The 22,977-nt window shown below is 43.3% G+C and overlaps 1 protein-coding gene across 1 annotated transcript in view; it reads right to left on the bottom strand.

The window, feature by feature from the left end:
• ndrg2 (NDRG family member 2) overlaps positions 1-1,817 on the bottom strand; it is a 34,926-nt gene extending 33,109 nt beyond the window's left edge. Inside the window, exon 1 of the mRNA XM_047581384.1 lies at positions 1,400-1,817. The gene's annotated coding sequence lies outside the window, so the exon portion shown is untranslated. The remainder of the gene's footprint in view (positions 1-1,399) is intronic.
• Positions 1,818-22,977: the final 21,160 nt, after the last annotated feature.

The following is a 22,977-nucleotide window of genomic DNA, read 5'->3' as shown; positions in this document are numbered from 1 at the left end:
CAAAAAGAAACAACACTGTTATGTTTTTTTTGTTTTTGTTTACATATATCTCAACCAAGTCCAGGGTTTGTGACATATATAGCTGCTGTGTGCCTGCCTCCTTCTTCATCTCCAAGCTGAACAAATCTGGAACAATGTCTTCAGGAAAGGGTGTCTGCGGGCGCGCGCGCGCGAGTCTAAGCTTGCGTAGAGTGTGTGTGTGCGTGCGTGCGTGAGAGTGCGCGCGCTATCAGCAGGGGCTCCACTTCACTCAAAGAGCGGCGAGGGCGCGAGACTCCATCCAAATGCGGTATGACTCACAGAATCTGCGCGGCAGTGCGCGCGGGCTCGCTTGAGTGCGTGCGCAGCGAGAACCTGTCTGTAGACGGAGGTGTGTGTGTGTGTGTGTGTGTGTGTCCTCGCGTCTGGCACGACTCACTAAAGCAAAACATTTCCCCTCGCGCGCCAGCCAGGCTACGCGCCTAAAACATCCTCCATGAGGTAAGCGGTCCTTAAACGCACCTTTTCTCGGGGCTTTGATGCGTTTTAATTTGACGCCTCGGGTGTTCTGTCCGAGCCAGCACGGAGCCAGTGAACGCACACTACAAGGGACACACCTCCATTTGACATTGACACACATTCAGACACCATCCCCGCCGCGATAAGAGCCAAAACATCAACCCCATCCCCCCTTTTTTTCCATCACGTAAATAAAAATTAAAACTCAACTACGAAACTGCCCGTGAAGTGCACAGATGGGCAGGGAAGAAACGCTGAACGCGACAAAGGGTCCACGCGCCTCTTGGATCAAAAGGAAAGATGGAGAGTCGGGTTCATGTGTGATTCAAGTTCATGCGACCAGAAAATGTCAATATCGGCCTATATTCTGTCTGTGGGAGATTTAAGCCATTGAGCTGTCATGCCTGGGTCGGTTATTAGAGAGAGGGGGGGGGGCGGGGGGGGATAGAAGGGGTGATGGAGGGGGGAGCAACAAAGACCCGCTGGCTGTGCCACATGTGCGCGTCAATAACACGCACTCTCTCTCCTATCAAGCTCACATGCACTAAGGAGTAAAAAAAATTCTAGATCTTTCTTCGCGTGCTTGCAGGCATATATTTAAATGTTTGATCCACGAAATAAATCTGTGTATTTTTCCCGCAAGCACTGGTTACTTTGAAACCATTTTGCTTTGTGCAGCATTAAGACACGCATCTTTGAAAAACAAAATCTAGCACCAAACTCCAGCGAGAAAAAGCTCAATTCTCGTTTTATTGCCTTGTTGCACGACTGTTGAATGAACGATGATAAATCCGCACAGGATCCTCCCTGACTCTCACCATAGGGACACAAAGAACCAAAATCCTTATTGGATAAAAATATATATATTAACATTTGTCAAAAACCAACGGGATAAACTCACCTTCTATTCAGCAGACGATAAACAAAAAATATGGCAAGTCTCGTTCTCCACTTGCGCAATTTCTTTTAGGTCTTTTTGTCCAACCTGTCCCTCCAGCTTTCCAGTCAATCTCCTGTTAATTCACTTTTCCTCCACCTCCTTTATTTTTCCGCTGTGTCTTCTTCCTCTCCGCGTCCTTTCACTGTTGTTTTTCCCCCTTCTTCTTCTTACAGCAGGAGGAAAATTCAGCACAGAAAAAAAAAATGTAGCGGTCAATCAAAAGGCAAAATGGTGCCGTGGAGTTTTTAGGGGCGCTGAGAACTTATGTGCAAATAAATCAAGAATGGATGAGTACGTTTATTAATTTCAATTGCAGTACGCGCGGGGTGATATTTGATAGATGTGGTGACAACTTTAGACCGGGTGCCGCTTATAGTCTGACCTGGCGTGGGGTGAAAATATGGTGCCGCTCTTTCTGGATCCCCCTCTGTGTGGGCTTCATCTTGGTACAGCCCATCCTTAGTTGAGCTTGTGGAGGGAGCCGAACGCTCGAGCAGTCCCCCGCCTGGGCCCGAGCCAGCAGGTAAATAAACACACCTGAAGTTAAAAGACGGACAGGAAGGAAACGTATTGGGACGGTTCTACTTCAAGGAGGCCAACAGTAGAGGAAACCTCCATCTCGGAGGGAGAGGTTTCTTGTCTACCAGGAGGGGTTTCTGGTACTGTCTACTGGAAGAAGAAAAAAAAGAGTTCAACATCAAAAACTGTTAAGACCTCTTTCTCACAACATACACGGATAAGCCACAACATTAAAACCACTGCCGGCTGAAGTGAATAACATTGACCATCTTGTGACAATTCAATGTTCTGCTGGGAGATTGTTGGACCTGGCATTCATGTAAACAGGCCAGACCAGACACCCTCACCCCATAGGACCCAAAGGCCCACACTAACATCATTCTGTTACCAGACTCCACAGGACACCCTCAGAAGGACCATGTCCATTCTCTGATGAGTCACAGCTGTTTTGGAGGCACAAGGGAGAAATATGCAATATTACCTCCAAAGAAATCAAGTGATTTGGTTTGTTTTTTTCTTAACTCTTTGACTGACATTTAACCTCACAGTTGTTATTTTTCGTTGTAGCAGTAGTAGACAATAAAATGCTCCGTTTCTCATTTTGTGCTGTTTTCTAACCATTGCTAATCACATTATATATACAAGTATCTAAGCTGTGGCTTTTATACTTTTTGAGGTAGCACTTATTAACAGATCACCACAGCTCGGAAATACACATCATACAGGTTCAGTATTTATATCGTATGAACCGTGTGAACATTTTAATAATGATATGTCAAATGAATGATATTTAATCGCGATTAATCGCATTTCTTTGTGTGGAAGTCAAAGGGTTAAGTGTGCATTTTAAAATATAGCCTAGACATCATTTATCCACGTGTAACACAAACTGAGTGAAAAACAATATAATGCAAGACCTTTAAATTTTTCCTTAGTGGTACAAGTCCTGTAACAAATGTAATTTCATTTGCAAACCTGACTTTTCCAGTCAATGTTGCCCCAACTGTTGATTTTACCTCTGGATTTAATCCTGGATATGGGATGAAAGTCACCAGTTTTCAGAGGAAATTTAACATTATATAGTCTATTGTGCAGACTTTGGGTAAAGCTGCTTTATTTGCACTTTCTTTCATTCGCTAACTAGTCTGAAATAAAGCTTGTGTTGTAGAGTTCATATACAAGACATTTATGGAAACCAGCGTTTTAACATAAATACACACCTTATCATTACATTTTTACCATAAAGTTCCAGTACACTGTTTTCTATAGAATCTACAGTGAGGAGGGAAGGAAAATAAACGCATGTAATCCCAGCTGAAACTATAACACAGAACCCAGGGTGAAGCTGCTGAGAACCAGAGCGTCATTCATCGGCTCTGCAGTTATGTAAATCGGGTCATAGTTTCCCCAAGTGGATCACATAGATCCGCAATTGTATTGCCATTGGATGAGCACATAGTTTCCTGTATGTGTTCCCACCCGGCTCTGTTTAAAATGGAAAAAGGCAACTATGTGACAGGAATATTCCTTTGGGGATTTGTCCTGGCTTAAATCTGAATATGGGTATTTCTTGTTGTTGCTGTTGTTACACTGTGTCTGTAATGCCAAAATGTGTCAAATTAAAGCCAGCATCCATCTGGAATAAAATGTGCTCAATATGTTGTGTGCATCATAGCTGCCGGTTTAAAATCTCTCTGCAGCCTTAAATTATCCACCTTACATAATGATCCTCCAGCCTGAGCTTCTGTCATGCTGTGGTGAGCCAGATATTTGTTCCACCGGAACACAGAGACGCGCATTTAGACAAGTTACTGTGGCATCATGAATTCAGAGTGCCCTCACTTGTTACTGGGTATGAAATCTGACTTAATCTACCATGCGCTCAAACTTAGTGTCTCCATTTCAGACAACAGTGGTTAAGGAAAAGCAGCTTTTTTTAAAAAATTATTATTCAGCTGACTCCAGTGAATTGTTGTGTGCTCCACTGAAAGCAGAGTGAGCAGCAGACATGCTGTGCTAGAGTTGAGTGGAGTCATGTATCGGTGGTCATCGCTTATCTTGACCCACCAGCTGTGCAGCCCGGCTGGATTAAAGGGCTTTCGGGTGACGTAACGCGTCCACCGCTGGCCACACTGGAGGTCCTAGCTGTAAATACTGCTGTTGCGGACGAGATGTGAGTCAGGATCCTCACCAGGCGGGCACAGCTGTTTATGTGAGATTTTGGTCTTAAAAGTGATGACCTCACCAGACAGACATATTAAATCTACAACGTATGGTGGGTTCAATGTTGATGTATCATATTTCCACATTATTGTTTGTGTGCATGAACACTTCCAAGGCAATTGTGTTAATCCACAAATATATCCCTTCTATACTGTAGAGTTGTACAGTGTAGTTGACCGGTCATTTTGTCGACTTCACTGTTGTAACATGACGTTTTAAACATGAAGTCGACTAGTCTCTGAGCAAGTGACAATAAAAACATGGTTGCCTCTGAGAAGACAGTCCAGGAGGTCATTGCATTCAATATAAAGCTATTAAAATAATACACAGGCACAGGCACACACACACATATATATAATTTCAGATGTGTAACAGTAGGGTGGCTGTGCAACTGAAAACGTAAACATATACAAAACAGACATAAACATTCCTAATCTTAGCAGCTGCACTGTTAGTTTCTCTTCTGCTAATATTGCAGCATGCATCTGCATTTCAAAATTATATATATATATATATATATATATATATGTGTATATATATGTGTGTGTGTGTATATATATATATATATATATATATATATATATGAGCAGCACAGCACATCAGCTGTAATAATGCAATTGCACAAATGACCACTCGAAGCTGGCTACATTTTCCTAGCCCCCTATGTTAAAATATCCACCTTTACAGCATAGATAAATATGTTACAGTCCGGTACAAAAATATTTTGGTCTCTATAGATGATGTCCTCATGTGTCCTCACAGTCAGTCACTGTATGGTGGGCAAATAACTCACCAGTAAAAATTATATTAAGCTAAAAAAAAAAGCATGTACTTATAGAATTTCTTGAAGACTTTTCGCCACTCAGAAAGTAATTCTACAAGTCCAGCTGACCTCATTCAATGCTTTTTTGGATTACCATGACCTGGATGACTGAGAACCTTCACAGACATATATTAAGCATGGTCACTACAAGTTTCTAGCAGTCTGGTAAGAAGTCACCTGATGCTCTCAGCTCCACCTCTTAATCCATTTTCTGGTAAACGCAGCCTCACTGAGCTTCGTGACCTGCCTGAGTGATGTCACAGAGGTTTTGTCCATCTTTATATGCAGTCACTAGTGAAGCTCACAACAACTTAGCTTAGCCCAAAAACTGGAAACAAGTAGCAAACCCCAAATGTTTTATAGGGGCTACAACTTGATGAAGTTATTGATGGTGTGTCCTCTAGTTGCCATCTGTCTGACAGTGGACAACAAAACCAATAAGCACATAACCCAAAATGTCAAACTAATTCGTCAACAGGAGACACGAAATTAGCTCCTCTCACAGCTGCATAAATACACATTCACTATCGGATTAAATTAAGACACATGATATCAATTTCTCGAAGCCACAAAGTGTCAGTTGGTTTTCACCAGACGACTGAAGTTCATTTGACAAGATACAGTACGTGCAAGTTTTCCTCTATCTTCAGCCAACCTCTGCACGACCTTAAATCACCTCAGACTTTAAATCAGTCCTGGGCCAAGGACGCTGTGAAGGCAATCACTCTGACACAGCGGGAGCCAGTGACTGAGCACCTGAACTGCGCCGTACAATATGTCTGCCAGTGGGGTCATTGCAGGTTGAGCAAAAAAAAGTTTTCTGCCTCTCCACGGCTATCATACCCAGCCCATCTTGCGTGTGGTCTGGGTTTGTCGTTTATCTCGAATCAGTCAGCCCCCGAACAAATGGGAAAAACACTACGGGCAAACATGTCAATTTGTCGTGCAGGTGTGGCACCTCTGCCATTAAATAGGTTAGCGAGAGGAGTAATTTATGCCCACCGACTGTAATTCCATATAAAACAAAATCCTTGCCACACCATGAATCAGCTCAGAGAACAATCGACGTGGAAGTGGTTTGTTTTCTGATAAAAGTTTTGGCTGCTGAGCTGCTAAGATAAGCCAGCAGTTACAAGTCGAGCAGGATGTGACATTATACAGACCTGAACTCACACTGTGCTGCCTAACATTTAATTTTTTTTTGTACTGTGTGTAGGTTTTAAATTTTCTAAACCAGTTTACATCTCATTTAGACTGCAGATTGTGCAGGATGCAGCTTCCGCCCACCTTTCTGTTATAATCAACTTTGCCCACTGCGTCAATCAAATACCGGCCTGGGTAGTGTAATTCACTATAGTGCTATTAAAGTGATGAGATCTGAGCTTAATCATAATTGAACTGTGGGTAGCCAGGGCCATGGGAGGCTCTGGTAGCTGGTAATCAACCACAGGCCGGGAAAATAGTATCCACCACATGTTAATCCAGCAGTGGGAGTATTGAATCAGTTCCAAGTTTGTGCACCTTCTTCACCTCATTTGCGACTCAGTCATTCTTGTGTTCCTGGGCCAGGATATTAGAAACAGTCCAGAGCATCAGACCACATCTGGGGTTGGGCATGGTCTGTGAAGCACGGCCGCAATCTGAACACACAGTATTAACAGTGAACCAAAGCAACATTAGCGCACATTTGGAGTTGTGGTTGTGGCGGTCCAATGTTCTCTATACTTTTAGCTCTATTTTGGGTCTCCTCCAACTCCTTTGAGAAATAGTTGCTTCTTTAGCTGCTAAATGCTCACAAGTTGCTCACTTTATGTATTGGTTATTTGACTCTTGTCCCCGGGCTGGATTCTTGTAATATTTGGGAGAGCTTGAAACCTTATGGCTGTCCTCCTTGTATTGTTTAGCTAAAACCTTGTGGTCTAACATTCTGACTACATAGCTAGCTCCTTGGATCGCAGATTGTTGTGTTTCGTCAGGAGCTCTCCTGTGATAGACGTCCAATCTCCTGCCAAGGATTTTCTGAAAGCGCTTGCACTTCTCCAAAGCTCTTTGTAAAAAGGATTTCCATTTATTCGCCAAGAACCAAATTCAAATGCAGCTGTTGCAATGGTGTCCCTCCTCCTGTCCTGACATGGAAGGATGATGATAGATGATAGCTTCCTCCAAGCTATCATCTGGGACGAATTATCCAAAGAACTGTAGCAGCCATTTCCAAATACAGAGACGTATTCCTGCAACCTGTTATTTTGGAATCCACTTCTTTCAAGTCCCGGCTCGTGATTAAATTACAGTTACATTCACTCGTAAAAACTCCACCACAATCAGCGAGTGAGACTGACAGTCACCTTCAGCACGTGCGTCAGCTCCTCTCCATCTTCTTGTCAGGTTGATAATTCCAGACTCAAAGATGAAAGACTAGTACGTTTAAAGGTTTGATATTTCTGTTCACAATGTTAGAAGACCAGTCAGGTCTAGAGGCCTTTGATCCCTTGTATTTCATGTTCCAGAGATCCAGTACGGCTGTATCGTCCCTTATGTGCCTCTGTCTTCGTAGCTCGCAGCTCCTTTTTGGGCTTTTCTTCTCTTCTTCGCGTTCCAGTCAGACTGGATAATGCGCCGTGGCTCCAGTTGGTCACTGGTGGCTGGCATCAGCTAAACCGGGCTCCTTTTAATCAGTGCAGCTGACCTCATGACCCCATCTGTCCCTTGCACACGCGCACACACACACACACACACACACACACACACACACACACACACACACACACACACACACACACACACACACACACACACACACACACACTTCCACACATTCCCCCACTTCCTACGCTTTTTAACCCTCCACATTAGCCCCCTGCTGGCTGCGGTGCACCAGGTCAAATTTGGATGTAAGGAGAGGAAAGTAACGACATGTTAATGCTAATTATCCAAAGCGGGTCCATATTAGGAGTCGGCTTTCACAAAATGCTTGTAGCAGCTTGCACACAGCCAGGAAATGTGCTCTTGGGTCGGGGGCCAACGTAAATGGGAGGAGAAATAAAATGATTACAATCTGACCAAAAAAAACAAAAAACTGACACATTATAGTCAAAGGGAGTTTCAAAAGATGCACAAACACCCAGTAACATTTCATTTTATTTTACTGACCTACGGACTTCACGTGAGCCGTATCCTGCTCTTATTCCTCCCACATCTCACCGTCAGCGCCGCGCTCTAATAGGGACGTCCCTCTAAAGCAGCGTTTGTTTTTCCATGAGCTGACACGCTTATCCTGAGTAATTAACACCGTGGACATTTACAGACCCACATCTGAGCGGGGCCGCTTACCCTTAAAGTGCTCTACACACCATACTCTGATTATGTTGGTGAGATTATGCTCTTAGCGCGAGGGAATGTAATTGCAGCGGCATATTGTGTCTGTCTGCTAAAGCATCACAAGTCAAATTTGGACGTTTCAGCTTAGTGGACAGATTGCTGTTCAAGAAAAGGAAAGGAAAGGAAAAAAAATGAAGAATATGTTTTAAAATGTATCTGTTTAATTTTCTACACTGCATGTACTCACCTTGTGACGAGGCTGGAGCTAGTCCCTGATGCCGCCAATGAAAATGACCGCTTTGTTCTTCAAGGACTGTTCTCATCTCATCTGATGAACACCTTGTTCTGCTCTCCGACTGATCTTGTGACCTGATTGTAATGAGATGGAAACACAAACTTTTTCTCTCTCTCTCTCTGTTATTTTTGTAGAATGTTAAACACGGCATCTGGTCTGTATTTATGACTAAAACTCTGGTGGAAGTCATCATACGCTGACACAAAGGGAAAGTAGAAAATGAAGTTAACGTTTAAGGTTAAACAACAAATAGAAGGTAGGAGCAAAATAGCAGCATGTTTGTGCATGTGATATGCAAACAGATCCCTGGCACTGACTGCCACAGAGGCTCCAACTGCACCCTTGTTTCACAGCGCGACCTTAAATAAATGTGTTTGTACTTTGCACAACACTTACAGAAACACGCACCGTGCATGTTGTACTGTACAGAGTACTGTGTGTAAGGAGATCTAAATTAAGGCTCAAAGCAACTATTTCCTTTTTTTATCTGCCCTCACAGATGGGAGTTTATTACTTTATGTGATGCTTTCATAGCTTGTGCTGAATGATGAGAACATCTGATCATCGTGTGCGGTCTTCACCACGTCGGTACCTCCATATCTTCTGTTATTCTTTTGTACCCAAACTAAATGTCTGTTTCTTGTGGGACCTAGCCAAACACAATGTTGTCAAGGGACACTAAAGTGTAGGTATTTGCTGTTTGAGATGAAAACATTGTGCATTGGTAATCACAAAATATTTCATTTTTGTGATTTATTTGCATTCATTTTTGAGTCAAACTTTTGATTTGGAATATAGACACTAGAATTACCTTTCATGGTACCTGATGTGTATTGAAGACTACAAATTAATTTAATCACAGTAATTTAGTAGAAAATCATGATAATGTAGAGAAATTGACCTTTAACCTTTTGGTTATACTTGATGCTATCATCCATGAAGCAGTGGTTCCTACAAGAATCTCCTTAGACAAGTGGAAAAATGCCTTCCAGAAACCCTACAGGCGTATTTGTTTCAGCTTTTATGTTGGATACACCGTGACATGGCCGTTAGCATGAAGGAGGTGGATTACTTGATGTCTAATCCATTTTCCTCAGCGTCTTTGAAAGAAAAGCTGGAAGAGACTGGAATCACATCGGCCAAACGCTGTTCAATAACTCAAAGTGACACATGGCAAAATCGTAAGTTTCGTGTTTCTTTGTTTGAAAGAAAGGACTGACTAATGGCAAGTGTAGCCAAGAATTCACTTTTGTGTTTCCCGTGTCTGCTCTTTGGAGGAGATACAGCATGGACCAAACAAGGAACTGTCAGTTTGAAACATGACATGCAACATAAGTCACACTGGAAACTTAATATGATTTGATTCTAGTACACATTTCTATCATAATTATTAATTTATTTCATCATGACCAAAAACCACCATAGCTGTATGAACCCTTTCTAATGTCACACATATGTGTTGTGGTTTTGAAGCTCAGTGTGGTGGATCTAGCCAGTGCCAACTTGACTATGCCTGACTCACTCCCATCGAATACAAAAATGAGCAAAGCGGTGGAGTGTAGGTGGAGCTGAAGCAGGCGAATGAAGCCTTTGCAGAAAGCTAGCAACCTGTGAAGGCACCCACCCGTCGCTCAAAGCAACCTGAAGACATTCGAGAAAAAGCAACGAATTTTAACCGTCAGAATCTAAATTAGCTTGTCACCGAGTCCAAATTAAGCGTATGCCGACTGGAACACATTTCTCATCACAGTGAGCTTGATTTTTGACCTCTGAACGCCCAAAGCCTAATGACTTCATCTTTGAATCCAAATGAATGTTTCTGCCAAATTAGAAGCAATTCCTTCAAGGCTCCCTTCGATATTGGGTTCACAATGATGGGCTGGATTTACATAAGGCCGTACTGAGTGAGGAACCATGATGGCTCAGGGTACAGCTGCTGCAGCCCCAATCATTCAGAGTGATAATTAAGTTCACTGTCACGACATTTCCTTTCATTGGAGTCCGTGTGAACGTTTACACCAAATAAAAGAGTTTGGTAAAGGCTTTCTTGAGATATAACATCAACAATCATAGTGACCCCCAAACTTGAAACACTAGTCAATGTGTATGCAAGATTTGGAATTCTGCCATGGTTTGATATTACCAAATGTACAAATGTACGTAATGATAATCCAAAACCATAGGTACAGAAGCATAAAAACGGATCGAATCAACCATCATGTCACCATCTGTTTGAGTCGTCTTTCATTTGAGCCCACGACAACAGAGAAATTTGAAGGAGTTCCGTCAGGTGCCAAATGTGAAAGAATTTTATCCCAGCCTTCTTGAGACATAAAGTCCCTGTGCTCAGTGTTAAATACGAGATCAAATCATCTGTGCATTTAGAGTGATTATTAAATTCACTGTCCAATTATGCCTTCTTTTATTGGAGTCCATGTGAACCTTTGTGCCAACTATGAAGGAGTTCCATCACGTACTGCAGGAGATATTGCTGGATATCTTGGGAACTGATGGACGAACTGACAATCCAAAGACATGTTGGCTCCGGGTGTTGGCGGAGCGGAGGCCTAAAAACAGATCAACCCAACTGTGCATCACAGTCTCATTATTTGCACTTAGCTTTGACAAGACAATTTCTTCTGACTGCGTGACCTCAAGTAATAGAGCCCTACCAACATTTTTATGTTAACTTCCCCCTTTTATCGCTTTGCTCCTTTTCTGTCTTTTGTAGGAAATCTCTGTGGCAACACAGACCTATTCTCAAATTAAGCCTTTACACTGACAAGCTTTTTCATCTTCTGTCACAACCAACTTGCCTCAGCCTAAGGGTCTGGGTAAATCTGTCTGCCACTGATCTCTCTCTAACACACACAAATACACAAGCTCTCATGCTTGAATGTATCACTGTCAAGTCCTGGGGAAGGGAAAGCAGGTTCGTTAGATGCTAAAAGTCAGAAGAAAATCGGAAATAGCTCTACGGTGATATGCAGACCCCTTCTTCTTTAAAGCCGTCCGAGTTTTGGAAGAGGCATTAGTGACAGTTGAATTTAGTGAGATGAATTTAGGAGGAAAAGTCAGCGATGAACTGGGAAGGGAGACGAGTATAAGTAACCGCATCTCCTCTGGGATTACAGCTACTGTCAGAGTTTATAGGAGCAGGAATGTAGGCATGCGCATGTGTGTGATTAAGAGACAGCTACACAAAACAGAGGCTGAGGTAGGGAAGATGGGTGAGGGGTTGCAGTTGATTTTCCGGCGGCAGTGGAAAAAGGGGGTGTGCCCGGGCATGTGATTGGCCGCCGGGCTGATTCCGGTGTATGTGACATCACAACTTCGTGCCTGACCTACTTAAAGTGGCCATGACGTCACAGCTGTCTCTTTCGCTCTGTCTCTCTTTTTTTCCCCCCTCCATCTCCCTACCTCCCTCTGTTATACAACTCCTTTCTCTGTCTATTTCCATCTTGCGTCGCACCAATCGCTATTTGAATACACTTTTCACACCCTTCTCATAATCGTACTAACACGCGGATAGATAGCTTTAATCGGCAGAGGAAAGAGGAGAATCGTCGTTGCCAGTAACCCAATTTTTTTGGAGATTAAAGCTCTATTGATGAATATTAATGTGTTGGAAGGCAGCGCTGGCCCCGATGTCGTGACAAAACGAGCCGGCAAGCTTCAACCATATGGACAGAAGGGCTCTGTGGGACCAGCTAGAAAGAGTTAATGCTGATCTGTGGATTTTTCCAGTGCTAAAGTGTATGGAAACACAGGCCACGTCTACATGAACACGATTTTGGGGGGAAAACGCTTAAGTTTTGCATGTTAAGGTCGACCGTCCTGACGGATATGGGGGACTGCATCTTTTTGAATCTGGGTCCCAGAGTGAAAAAAACAAATACGGAACCTGTAGGGTTTCTTTTATTAATTTGTGTGGATGCTTGATACAACCGTGATGACGTCATCGCCCCACCCCTTGACCCTCTAGCCCCTGACCCAGGCTGATGACGGTGCTGCATCAGATATTGACCCTTGTTGGGTGGCTAGGTCCAATACGTGCTGTTGCTTCACAACTACTATGAGCTGTAAGACTGTATCAACTTTATGTATATGGCATGTAGGGTTGATGCAAATGCTCTGCCTCCTTTTCTGGGTTCTGAGTTCTGTAGGAAAAACAGCGCCACGCATACAGATATGGGATACGTACTACAGCCTTACTACAACTAGATGCGGTTTTGCAATGGATCCACCTTTAGGGAGAAATTGTCAACACGACACCAAGGAAAACTGGAATGAAGAATAAATAATAAAAAATAATAATAAAATGTGGAAATGGGGGACTCAAGATTTCAGTAAGGTTACAAATATAACCTGGTTCAATGAGTAGAAATTTATCTGTAGAAGTATTTGTACTTCCTGAAGGTTATCATGATTCTAGAAGTGGTGCGCCTTCTAATGGGCATATCTGAGCTAAGGAGCAATGAATCACTACATTATTAAGAGGTAAGAGAGAGGTCATGAGAGAAAGATATGAGATACTTGGAAAGCTTTCATTGTAATGCAGATGTATTCAACGTTTTTCAGGCGAAGGACCCCCAGAAGAGATTAAGTACCCCCTACCTACTATATGTGTTCTATATTAAACCCAGCCTGGTGCTCTTTATAAATACACAGTATTACTATCATTTTTCATTCAATATTAGGCTCTTCAAATAATACATAGGTTCAAATTTCATGTGCAACAGTAGGGTGACTGTGCAATTGCCGTTAAACATAGCTCAGTGTTGTTGGGACAGTGAATCACCAAAACATTTTGGACTCAGTAGCTGGCTGATGGGAGCGAGCTGCACTGTTAGCTTCTCTTCTGCTAATTTTGCATCGTGTCTTGCAAAATGTCTAATCAACCAAAGACTTTGCGACCCCCCTGCAGTACCTCCGCAAACCCCCTAGAGGTCTCGGACTCGGATGCTGATCTAGCCTACCCATCTAAAGAACCTCCTCGATTCTGGTTTGAACAAATTAGAGTTGATATGGTTTGACCTGCAGTTCAGCTGACGGGGGAGTGGATTCTGCAGCATGAATAAATGATTATGACATTAGTATGGATATTGTTCAGTGGAAAACATACAGTCGTTCCAATCTATTACACGTCCACACACCAAATATGAACCTGCGGTCCGTAGCTGGCTAGTTTAGCTTGTAGCTGGTCCTGTCCTTGTTATTATGTAAATGTCTTCTGTAAAAAAAACAAAACTAGGGTGGCTTCAGCCAAATGTGTTCAAGCCAAGATTCAAAGCTGGACTAAAAGAAGAGACGCAGGGGGAACGGAAGACGTCTCATAGGATGCAAAATTAGTACACTCCCCCGACTGCAGGATGAGTCAGAACATATTTAAAATAATCTTCCAGGAAATGGCTCTCAAATACCGTCAAGACTAGCGACCAAAAAAAGACATTTTTCATCAGTGTTGGGCCATATACTTATGTATTGTGCATCTATTTTTTAATATCATGGGGGCCTTAAAGTCCTTTAATGAACCTGGAGTTCAGCTGAAGCTACAGTCAGAAGCTGGCGAGCTTAGGTTAACAGACCTAAGACAGCACCAATACGCACAAAGCCTCATTCTGGACAATGTTTTATCCAAATGACACACTTCAATTGTTTTTTCAAAAAAAAGAAAATGTTAACTATTTCTTGTTGCCAGGGAACCAGCGAAGATTCCATTAAGTCCTGGCCCAGAAATAGTGCGGCTCCAGCTTCATATTTAAAGCGAACAGTTTCCTTTTTAATCTGAGCAAGAAAGAAAACGGGTCTACATTAAAGCACCAGCATCAGAGCGGCGTACATGCATAAATGTATTAAGGTGGGAAAACAGATGTATCCCCTGATATTTGTGTTCCTGAACACAAGCAGATTATCTGTGAGGAGCAGGAAGGCTATGGGCTGATTAGAGCTGCAGGGCCACATCTAATCTGAGGCTACCGCCAGATCAGTCGACAATCTCTGCACAGTCAGAGGGATGGAGGGAAGGGTGGAGGGAAAAAGAGAGTGATAGTCCATAATGGATCGCAGAGGCAAGAGTAGATGGAGAGACAGAGATATGGGAGCTGTGAGGATTAATGCAGGGATGTGGGGCGAGAGAAAAAGAGAAGGATAGCGGCGAATCCGGGAGGTTTCACACTTCATAAGGAAAGGAAAGGGAAAAAAAGAAAGAGGAGGAGGAAGATAATCCAACTTTCTGCTGAACTTCGCCAAAGGGAGGAAAAGAGGCAGGAGGCAAAACAGCCCGAAGCAAATGCTCCTCTCGTGCTCTTCTTCTTCTTCGCCTCGTCTCCCTTTGTGTTCGGCGGAAACCCTCGTTCCCTCTCATTTATATTCACACCAGCTATGGGGCTAGTCACAGGGCAACCACCGCGCACAATACTACTGTTCCAAACACACAAACACACACTCGCACACGGAAGCACACCCTCTGGTACAGTTGAGCTCTCCTTTGTGAGGCCACATTAAGTGCAGCCAAGTGCAGCCACAACAGGTGGAACCAAAAAAAAAAGAAGAAAAAAAAGAAGCACTTTCTTTGACCATAAAACTAGTCAGCTTTAAGTGTTTGCTCTTTTTTTTTTTTGATAGTGTATTCAGCTTCCACAGCACATGCTGCAAAAAATCGATTCATTGCTAAATACCAATACCTTTTAGGTTATCAACCCTGGGACGTCTCAGTCTGGGCAAACAACGCAGCATTAAACTGAGCTCAGCTGGTGCTGTTGGTGGATCGGAGCCAACTCACATTTGGTCCCGAGCTGTGAAATGTGGCCAACTGTGCCGACACTCAGCCGCAATCAGCCTGCCAACCTGGGCTGTGAGGGAACAAACTTAGCGACACCAACAGTGACTGATTCAGCAGCCTGTTAATTCTCTGCTAGCAACCCGCACACGGCCCAATCAGCTTCCTAATGACAGGCATTTCTGAGGCCGTCACTGAAGGACGCAGGAAGATCTTCAGAAGGAAAGGGGCAGCCCATGTTGTTCTGCCTCAGCACTGACAACCTCTCTTGCTGAGGTAGGAATTACGACTCGTCGATCGCGAGCAAGAAGAAGAAACAAAGGTAGGAACAGGTCAGGGTGGCTGGATGAGGGGATAACACAAACGTCCAAAAGGAGGACATGGGAGGCGGCTGTTCGTTCACTGGTTCCTGATGATCCTGTTGGTTCCTGCCGTTACGTTTAACTACAACCGCTCCTTAAATGTAAACTGCTCTATTCAGGTAGCTAACCAAGTTTTATTTCAATGAATGAAGGACCTCAAGCAGATGGGTCTCTCTATATGAGCAGGGTTCTGCTCAAGATTTCTTCCTGGTAAAAGACTGGTTTTCCTTCCCATGATCACTTTAGTCCTTCTTCTGGCGGCCTCAAGCCCTGTCCTGCAAAGCGCCTTGAAAAAAATTGTATTATTGAAGCAATATAAATAAAATTGAACTGTTTCCGATGCAGTGACGATAAAGGAAATTGGTTGGATGAAAAAGTAGCACACGTCCCAAGCGTGTCTTTTTGTAGGAAACTACTCTAAAATAATAATAAGAATACCAAAAACACTGCTTTTTGTCAATGTTGTACCAGTATGTACCATACTGTAACACATCAACGCATGTAAAAGTTGCTTTTGGCATATTTTTGATCACAAGAAAGGTAGTCTAAAAGTATTTAGTAAATTTGCATTGGCGCTCTCAAACTGTCTTCAAATTACATCCGCTGCTTTAGTAAATCTGTTAGGGACAGAAGTTGTGGGAGAAGCCACCAAAGGTAAAGTTGCTGCCAATAACTGACACATGCGGATTAGCATCAAGGAAGTCAGAGGGAAGCAGGGCACCATACGGGTCTGTTTGCTTTGTTTGAAATACCAACTCCAAAAATGAGTTGAAGCGAATTGCTACTAGGGCTGCTTGTTTTACAGTGCAGACCCTCCATGACAGTCATTCATTCATTCATTCATTATCAGCACCTAATGGACAGGATGGGGAATTTAAATTGGTAATTAAAATAAGTTTAAATTTCCACCTTGACATTGTTGCTTGCTTCAAACACACACACACACTCACACACACACACACACACACACACACACACGTTTGTATGGCTATCTTTGTGAGGACAGTCATTGGCATGATGCATTCCCTACCCTAACCTTAACCATCTCAACTAAACACCTAACCCTAACCCTAACCCTAACGTAATTGTAACCTTTAACCCTCAAACAGCCTCATAGAAGTGAGGACCGGCCAAAATATCCTCACTTTGCACAAATGTCCTCAATGTGATGGTGTAAAACTTAAACGGGTCCTTGGAAAGACAGCTGAACAAGTACACACACACACGTACAGTTGCCTGAAGTTAAATCGAGAGACACACCCAAAGGAATTGTACTTTTCTCCTCCGATGTTTTGCTCGTATTTCATTCTGTGTTTTCCTAACTCTTTCTCACACTCGTACGCACACACACACAACAGCACCCGTCAGATTTTTCTCAGTCTGAAACTCACACAGCTCGGCCACTTTTATGGGTTTGAGTTTCAAGTTGCCTCCCCCTCCACTGTCTCAGTCACATACACACACATCCACACAAACCCAGTGAAACTGACGAATCGCCCTGGAGGCCAACGGCTCCGTGCCTCTCGGCCTCTTCGCAGCCCTGCAACACTCCTCGCTTTCATCTCTCACCTCCGCTCCTCTTTCACATAATTCTCATCCCTTACACCTTACATGATGGTGTTTGATTCTTCTGGCAAAGCGACACATACCAGAGCTACTATTAGAACTGGATCAGGGCATCCTACCATGGCTCCAGACTAACTCAGAGCTGCTGCTCGGCTTTCTTCTGGACTACTGCCATTTCTGTGATGGCCCTTTTTCATGTGGTCCAGCTAAACCAGGAAGGTAGTCCTTGTTTTTTCCCTTCCCCACTTGAGCTTCTGGTTTTAGCTTCAGCAGATCTTTTCCTAGCGCCCTCTTGGTTAGCGACATTTTTCTTCTTAACCTCGGCTTCCAGTTCCAGCCATTGTTTAGATTTTCTCGGGCGGGACTTTGCAGCACTGCTGTATTTCTCTCAGAACTGCATTTTGATCCTTTGCTGTTCACTGGCTCTGAAATATAAGATGCCTTATTGTCACTGTAGGCATACAACAAAATGACGTTTAACACAGTAGTTACATTCTGCAGCTCTTGGTCGCCATGGGTTCTGGATCACAGGTACATGGACTTTTCCACTAGCGCTGCAGCTGCATGACTGTTGGCGGTCGACTTTCTCATGGGTCTTTCTGGATAGTGTCTCCGGGTTCAGTATTGCAGGCAACAAACTGTCTTCTTCTATTCAAGGTTCTTGTTCCTGCTGAAATCGAACGCTAAAGGTTCTCAGTGCTCCTTTTCAAGGCCTGGACCTTTTCACGGTGCTCTTGTTCAGCAGTGTTGTCCTCACTGAACTGGTGTTTGGCTATCAGCAAGTCTTCACAAATGTTCCGCAGCAGCGCAGTCTGCTCCAAAATGTCTTTCGGCAAAAACCCACTTCATATTTCTTGAAGCATTTGAGTATTGAACATTTACTGCTGTATCGGAACATCCCTCGTTTGAATCATTTGGCTCACGATATATATTTACATAAAATTGTGACATCATTAACTCAGTCATCCTGTGGGACAATGTGTTTTAACAGTTCCGTAATGTGGATACACGAACCCTACCAGGGCCGTCAGGGATGTTATTAGTCACACAGGTGAAACCAGTACTATTAATGGCTTCATCTGTTCCAGCTGAGCCGGGGTGCTAACATAGGGCTCAGCTGGAACACCTAAATGGGCTGCAGCCGTCATTAATGTGCCCTGCTGCGACGAGACAAAACGACCATCGTGAAAAAGGTCACACTTTTTATCATCTTGCTGTGGAATCACAGGATATGAGATCTGAGATTTGAAATAGGTTGCACAGAAAATCAGAGGATGGAAAAACCTCCAAGGGCACAAAGATCCGCTCATAGATTTATGGACACGATGAGACCATTTCTTGGACATATTGGCTTGAAGTTATCTTTTCTCTCGGGTTGAATCAATTCTTTTTGCACATAGATAAACATTCAGCTTTATTGGTCAAGTATGTATGCACAAACAAGGAATTATAAACTTAAATCAGCATAAAAATAAAAGCGTAAGAAAGTAGAAAAACTATACAACATAATTTAAACTTTTGGAATAAAATAAATAGAAGCAGATATGTACAGTGAACTTGAACAGTGGTATTTACATTCAATGAGTCATTGTGAAATGGTCACATGTTGCTCAGAGTTTGTCAGAGCGACAGTCAGGGGGAACAAACTGTTTTTGTGTCAGGTGGTTTTGGCGCACAGTGCTCTGTAACACCAGCCTCAGGGGACGAGTCTGAACAGGTAGTGTCCGGGGTGTTCGATTTTACCGGCCCACTTCCTCACCCTGGACCGGAACATGGAGGGAGGGCCAGTGCCAATAATGTTCTCCACAGACCTGATTGTCCTCTGCAGTCTGTCCCTGTCCCGTCCCTGGTGACTGATCCAAACCAGACCGTGATGGATGTGGTCGGGACAGATGGATTATAGCAGAGTAGAATATGATCAGCAGCTTGAACTGAGCTGACGCAAGAAGTACAAACTCTGCTCGGTCTCATTCCTCACAGAGTCAATGTGGAAGGTCCCCTTCAGGTCCCTAGATATTGCGGACTCTAGGAACCAGTGGATCACCATCCACGGTAAGGCCAGTCCTGTTATGGATGGTAAGAGAAGGGTCATCTCCACAGTCTTGAGCAGGTTTAGCTCCAGGTGGTTCTGACTGCACCAGAGGACCAGCTGATCCACTTCCCCTCTGTATGCAGACTTGTCACCATCCTGGATGAGTCCAATGACAGTGGTGTCATCTGCAAACTTCAGGAGTTTCACAGAAAAGTCCCCAGAGGTGCAGTCATTGGTGTAAAGACGTGACGTGATGAGTTTCCAGGTGAGGTGGAAACATAAAGGTCGATTTTGATCTTCTGGTGCCCCATGCCGTGCAGAACCAGTTTACAGGTGTCAAAAAAGTTCTGATTCATGTTTTGGAACATACAAACAGGTTAGATCTTATTTGGTATTAAAACAAGAAGCCTTGGGTTTAAGGAATGTTGGCATAACAGGGGCCATTTTGCAGAACTGATAGGTGATCTGTTGGGTCATTATTGTTTATTTTCATTTAAAGAGCTGAAAGCTTTTGTACGTTCAAAAAGAGAAAGCGAGAAAAATAGGTATATTTAATCATCAAGAAGCTCCTTTGTTTGGTGAGGCCACTGATTCCACTGGACTGGACAACGTCCTCCAACGAATCTCACTTCAGCAGCATTCACCCACTGTACTGTACTCCTTTTAATTTCACGTGTATTCATTTAGCCACAGTGTGACAGCGTCACACATCATCTGACACCCTGAGCGAATGTTTCACAGTGAAAAATGTCACCTGCCTTTAATGTGATGTAACACCTTGAACCACACAGACATTAGATGCATTTACTGTAGCTATGCCTTTAAAAATAAGAGCATGACAGGTGAACTTTTTTGATTTTAAAACTGATTAGAAGGGGGGATGTGTACGGCCATTGTTGCATAACAACGCGAACAAAGAGTGAGAATTCAAGAAAACGTACACGATACATGTTTGAAATGAAAAGCGCCTCTTTGTGCCGACGGCTGCAGGGAAATTTATGGCTTCCTTGAAAAATCTCGCATTCATTTCCATGAACAAAAGCACCCGTTGTGAAATGTGTCTGTGATGTACACCGATCAGCCACAACATTAAAACCACTGACAGGAGAAATAAATAACAGTCACCATCTTGTGACGAATCAGTGTTCTGCTGGGAAACTTTTGAACCTGGCATTCATTCATGTGCATGTTACTTAGACATGTAGCACCTACCCAGACCAGACCAGACACCCCTACACCAATGACACTCCTTGATGTTCATGTTCATCCTCAAAAGGAGTTGGTTTTCAAATTATTTACCACGCATTCTCGCTCTTTTTGGGCTAAAAACGAGTCCTACGATGCTAAATAGCGTTTCACAGGCTGCTGAGGCAGACAGAGGTATGTTCAGTAAGAGCCTGCATGCTGCTGGAAAGGACTTAGTGAGTCCATGTGATCTGCTGTGATCAGCGTTAGTCAAACACAGCATTGTGGCATTTTACCTTCTTGTCCCCCCCTACTCCATCCACAGACAGCTAGCTAACGTTAGCTACACGTGCCTCGAGCTGCTCTGGGAACAGCCAGGCTAATGTCATGCTAATGATGATAACAGTAGATAATGTTACCCAAATGTTGCGGCTTGATTGTGCTTCTTGCAGGGGCTGGAGTAACATCGGCAGTCAAGTCATCAGACGCGTGGTGTGTCCAGCTACCGGTTTGTTCGTCAGCTGTCCGGTCAACATCAACACGGCTTCCTGTTTTCAGGTTTTTCGCCTAAAACCATCTGACTTTTACTGACTGTGATCCAACATCATTGGCTACCGAAACAAAACAAAAAAATAACAAGTAACAAAAATGCTAATGAGAAATGTATCGGAGCCAATATTGTTAGTTGGGGACTTTACATATTCTGTTACCAGACACCACAGGACACGCTCAGAAGGCCCATGTCCATTCTGTGATGAACCACCACTGTTGGGAGACCAACACAATATTAGGTGGTCATAATGTTATGCCTGATCGGTGTAAATCTGTTAATAACCAAAGCGTCGCCGTACAGTCTCTTAACGGCACTGAATTCATCCAGACCTCAAACGTGGCGCTATCAAACAAATAAAATCACTAATAGCTTTTAATGTGTACACATTTTATCTCCCCATGAGACAAAACATCTTCTATCCTGTGACCATTGTTAAAACCACCCACTGCTGCTCAGATAGTGTTTCAACAAAGCGCACTGCTCTGCAACCACCCACTTTAACTGTTATTTCCACCTTCTTCATCCCCCTCAGCGCACACCGCAAAATCTTTTCCGCTCCTCCTGTCATCTCTCCATCTGTTAGCTACTCTTCCATCTGTCTCCAGTCTTCTGTTGCCTGCTCATCCATCCATCCATCCATCCATCCATCCATGCAACCACCCACCCTCTCCTCATCCATCCAGCTCTGCCTGTCTTTTGTCCCCTCGTTAATCACAGCTCAGCCTGCAGACGGCTGCTTATTGATTAGCCCACTTTCCTCTTTACTCCTCATTCATTACGGAGCCCTAAGTCGTCCACAGACTCCCAGGGCTATAATGTATATTAATGCGGAAGCTGGGTATTGATGCGCCAAGATGGTGGATGGTTATTGAGTTGTGGACAAACAAGCAGCAGATTCAGTTTCATCTTAACTTCTGAAGTCTAGTCTAATTACTGAGGGGAATTTATTTTCTGAATATTACAGGTGCAATTACGTGAAAACGAGGTTATTAATGGTTAACTAAAACTAGGTGGGGAACAAATCTAAGTACACTTTATTAAAAAAAATTAAATTAGCAATGGACAGCTACACCAGTTACCCCTAGAAATGCGCAAAACCTAAATATCGCAATTTCAAACGTATTTACGTCTCCACATCACTGGCGTCGCTGGAGATGACGCAGGGGGTCATGTGACCAGTTCAACTGAAGTCCATCTTCCTCAAAGTGAAGTCAAAGTGTGATGAGAATTTAAGAGAATTATGGGAAATCGCGAGACAAGACTTTACGAGATTATTCTAACGTCTTTGGTGGATGGATGGATTTAATCCAACCGGAGAGGAACCATCAGATCACATGTTCTTATTAGGAGCTAATATGGTCCTGTTGAGAAATTGATCAAAGTGGTTTCACCACCTGTGTCAATCTGATTGAGGTGGTTACACAATTTTAAATGAACAATTATTTGCTAAAACCGTAGCCAGTATTGTGCATTTAAAATAAAATACATAAAAATACCTGGTGTATTGTAAATGTTACTTTGTACTCGAACACTATAATAACTCTGTACTAAATTCCCAAACTTTGCTGAGATTTATTAGACTATTTAGACCCTTCAGTATCAAATGAATCCACTCCCTCTGGTTCAGTGTTGAAAACAAATACTTGGGCTTCCATTACATTGCGTGTGTTTACCAGTACGTAAAATAAAAATAGCTGAGCTAAAAGCCCACGGCCAGCAAAACTGAATCCTCTGCAACATTATACTTCCTGTTTACATCTGTGTTACAGGAGCTGTGCCGCCAAAATAAGAGCACGATTATCCCCTGCTTGTTGCACGTCCCAGAATTACTCAATTCATTCCATCAACGTGGCTTCATCGCAGCGTCGCAGCCTCTCGGTCA

Source organism: Mugil cephalus, chromosome 1, assembly GCF_022458985.1.
Source record: "Mugil cephalus isolate CIBA_MC_2020 chromosome 1, CIBA_Mcephalus_1.1, whole genome shotgun sequence".
In the NCBI taxonomy this organism is placed as follows: Eukaryota; Metazoa; Chordata; class Actinopteri; order Mugiliformes; family Mugilidae; genus Mugil; species Mugil cephalus.
This window is presented reverse-complemented; position numbering and strand designations above follow the sequence as displayed.